Raw genomic sequence first — 4267 nt, forward strand, 5'->3', positions numbered from 1 at the left:
ACCTTTCTGTACATTTCAATATCTTCCCTGATTCAATTTGATCCGATGGAGCAGTGTAGCGAATAGAGTCGTCACATTCTGATACGTTTATTAAGATCACTTTGTACGTCCATCAATAAAGGCTTCTAAGTAACAGGAACACCTGAAAATCCTTTTGCCGTTAATACTTTGTTGTTTTTATGCATGATTTTCATGAATGAGGTAATTTTTTACCCTGTAGAATACCACATGGTTTATGCAATAAATTTAAAATTAAAATCTGACCGGAATTTAACGATTCAACGTTTAGGGAGAAGCCGTTTGGCTAACGAATGAGCAAGTCATTTAAGACAATTTAAACGACGGTAGGTGTCAATAAAGTCGTAGAAAATATTTTTATTCAAATTTTAACAGTATGTTATTTATGTGACGCCGAGTACAGTTTAGTTACGTATGAAAAAACCTTAACATCGATCATCTAAAGACATATCGAGGATCGATTGGCGCGGTGTGCAAAAAAGACATCTGTATTCAGGACACGTGTCATCCTACAAAATCAATAGTTTCCTTTTGAACATTACGACATGTACATTGAAGAGTTTATAACTAATGATCTATTAATGCTTATTCTGGTTTTTTAATTATAAGAGATGATTTTAGTTGTAAGATTATTAAATAATTCACTATTACTTTATTAACATACATCTGCTTATATAGTACTCCATTGTACAGCAAAAACTATACAAATATGAGAAAAAAAAATCACATTTATACTGCTAAATAACTAATGGACCGTTAAGTATTCAGTTAGAGTAGATTTTTCCCGATATTTACACTAGCTTCAGTTAGATTTCATGTCATTCAGGATTGACAACCCACTGAACTTGAAACTAACTTGATTTTACCTAGTTGTTATGTGTCGGAGTACCAGTTTTCTTGTGGGATTTCACATTGTAAGTATTTGTTGTATGCGGTCCTGATTTTTCTTATTCTTAGTGTTTTTTTTTTATGTTATTGTATTTCATTGTGTTCTTTACATCGTGTATGTAGATTGTTCCAATTACCTGTTTTCATGTTTTGCCCATGTCGTTGATTTCAACTGTTTTTATTTGTCCTTTTGTTTTGAAGCATCGGTATTTGTTTTTTGTTTTTTTTGTTTTTTTTCTTTGGTTAAGTAAATATTTATATAAATCATATATACTTGTAAATGACAAATTAACGTTTAAAATAGTGTCATTGTAATTTGATTCCAACAATCATAAAACAAGAAATTAAAATTGTGTTCTACTCATGTGTAAATGAATCAGTCATAAAGGTTATTCAATTAAAACTTTTCAACTTTCAATATTAATACTACCATACCAAAAGACAAACTGAAAATATGGTTAAAGAAAGTATGCACAATCCATTGCAAGAGTGGCAATACATCTAATCAATTTGATGTTTTCAATTACGATTCGACATATTTTACCACTGAAGAATAAAAATACAACAGCTAATATATCAATTGCAATACAATGGTTACGTAATGTTCCTCTCTCTGTTTCTTTATTCATATACGTGTCTGTAGGAACGGTTCGAGGTGTAACGCCCAATGACTTCACGTATAATTTTCATGTGGAAAGAATAACAACTTAGACTGGTGACACGTCAGTCGCAAACTGTTTGTTTGTTTGTTTGTTGGGGTTTAACGTCCGAGCAGCAATATTTCAGCTATATTCAGATGATGAACATGAAGTGGATGATAAAATGAACATAAAATGAAAAAATAAGAAAAAAAGAAAAAAGAAAAAAAAAAAAAAAAAGAAAAAAAAAAGAAAAAAAAAAAAAAAGAAAAAAAAAAGAAAAAGGATGGGACACACGGACAATAAGGTCGACAAATTTTGATTGCTACTGGAAAAAGGGGGGGATGGGAAAGGTCGGGCAATTTAGCCTCCTGTGGCGGAGCGCAAAGGTTCCTACTCCTATCGAATACCACAGCAGGGTTCTTTAACGTGCGAGGAACGTGGCATCTTTCCCAACACGGTGCACCACTATGGTTTGCGGTCAGGTTTTCCGTATTATAGCCTGACAACCCCAGCATGTAACACGCCAGGGGTACCCCATTCCACCACCTGGGGCACACATCCCAGTTGCTCTGTGGGCAGAGCGCCTAGCCCCCGGCTAGATTTCTGAGCACTATTTAGTCGCCTTATACGACAAGCTTAGCGCTGCTGCAGGCCTATTCTTTTAACACTCGGACCTGCACGGGGTGTCGCAAACTGAATTACCAAACAATGATTCAGAAGCTGTCAGATGACCAAACGTCAGGATACGTCATTTACGCAACTGCACTTTGAATAAAGAAAATAAGATGCATTGAATACTTTATGGTCACAATTACAACATTTTGGGTCCACTGAAAGATGCGAAAATTTCCCAATTGAGTTCCACAATTTGATATTCCGGTTAATATTTTGATACGTCCGTATTTGGGAAAACTTTCTAAGGCGTATTGTTTTTGTTACTGTGTAACGAAGAAAAGTAAAATTAGTTTTTTGAGCTACTATGTTCACAAGTAATTCATTACAGGATATGAATATTTTTTTTTCAGAAAGTTATTACAAATCTGGATGATATTGGTCACGTTGATGCTGTATCTGATTTGAAAAAAAAAGAACAAAAATATAGACATGACTTCAAAACAATATTTCCCACGGAAAGTTTTATGTTTATTTGTGTCATCTATCTTGCTTTTGGTATCTCTAACGTACATGTGTTGTCGATCAAGTATGTTTGTTGAGAGTGAACTTGTCAAAAAGCTATCACAGAATCTTCGACTGGTTTCAGAATTAGACACTCGACCATTGGTGGTGATGGGGATACTAAGTAGTGATGAGTTTCATGAAAGAAGGGACATTTTAAGAAAAACATGGATTGGCACAATAAAAAAAACACTCAAGCAATTGCCATTTCGAGTCGTCTATCATTTTTTTCTTGATGAAAAATCAAATGCAACTATCAAAGAGAACGACCTTCACAAAGACATAGTTTATCTTAATGTACCAGAGCATGGGTATGCTGTAAAATTTGGAAGAAAAATGTTTGTTTTACTTAAATACATAAAAGAAACTTATCCAGAAGCAGAACTTGGAATAAGGATCGATGATGATGTATTTCTCTGTGTTCCACAAATTTTCATCAGATTAAAAGAAATTGTATCACCGAACTTGTATTATGGCTTGACATTCGCAGCTCAAAACAAAATCGGACCAATAGACGAAATGTTTCTCGTCCTAGGAAAACAGATAATAAAACAGGTAGCAACCAGTACATTCTGTGGATCTTCCGAATGTAATAAAACCTCGTTACAAGACACAGGCTACGGAACAACTTCTCTTTTTAACTGGATAAAAGGTTATAAAAACATCAATTTCTATAGTGATAAAAGTAGAATCAAACATATCAATATATCAACTACTAATAAATATTGGAGGAAATATGCCACCGTAGACTACTGTAAAAATCATGTGGTTTTTCATAAAGTCAAAATTTCCTCATTCATGAATGAAATGCACAAAAACAACGAAATTTTCAAAGCTAAAACATCACAAATTTGATCCTTCGTTATAAAACATGAAAAAGAAAGACACAAAAATATATTTCGACCATTTTGGGACCTGTAAAGCACTTTGTTCTTTATTTGACACATTATTAATGAAAACTGAAACGTCAAAACGTTTTTCCTTTATATTAAAATAATGAGTAATCAAGGGAAAGAGTAGAAGAGGCAGGCGAAATAGAATTGACACACCCCAGAAATATATACATGTTATGAAATCAGATTACAGTGTACGTTATGCAATTATTTGAGAAATAAATTTGATTCACTTTTATAATCTATATATATAATAATATTTATTAGAAAAGATTGTTTTGGATTTTATTCATCAAATATAACTAAGGTATAAGGGGAGGGTTGTGATCACACCAAACTACTCCGCTGCATTTTGTGCGCCTGTCCAAAGGCAAGAATTTATGGCCTCTGTATGTATTGTTTCATTTTTACTTTACTTTCATGTTCCTGTGGTATATGGGGCAACTACTCTGCTTTTGTGATGTGACGGTTTCTTTGTCATCCATTGAGGGAGTAATCACGATAACCAAGGTTATAGCGGTAATCAAAAGAATGTTATCCAGAGACAAAGACCAGACATTAAAAACAGACATGCACAACAATGAACATAAAGTAACTAAAATCATACATACAAACTCTGACTCCACTAAAAACTGGGAACATGGACCAGGT

The 4267-nt window shown here is 33.6% G+C and overlaps 1 long non-coding RNA gene across 1 annotated transcript; it reads left to right on the forward strand.

Annotated features, from left to right (window-relative positions):
• The first annotated feature begins 489 nt into the window (after positions 1 to 489).
• On the forward strand, positions 490 to 3857 carry LOC148600659 (uncharacterized). The gene is made up of 2 exons (XR_015917266.1): positions 490 to 932; positions 2573 to 3857. It is a non-coding gene; the product is annotated as an uncharacterized LOC148600659 (long non-coding RNA).
• Positions 3858 to 4267: the final 410 nt, after the last annotated feature.

The sequence above is a fragment of the Perna viridis genome, chromosome 12, assembly GCF_037379345.1.
Source record: "Perna viridis isolate PV_CMFRI_1.1 ecotype Kerala chromosome 12, ASM3737934v1, whole genome shotgun sequence".
In the NCBI taxonomy this organism is placed as follows: Eukaryota; Metazoa; Mollusca; class Bivalvia; order Mytilida; family Mytilidae; genus Perna; species Perna viridis.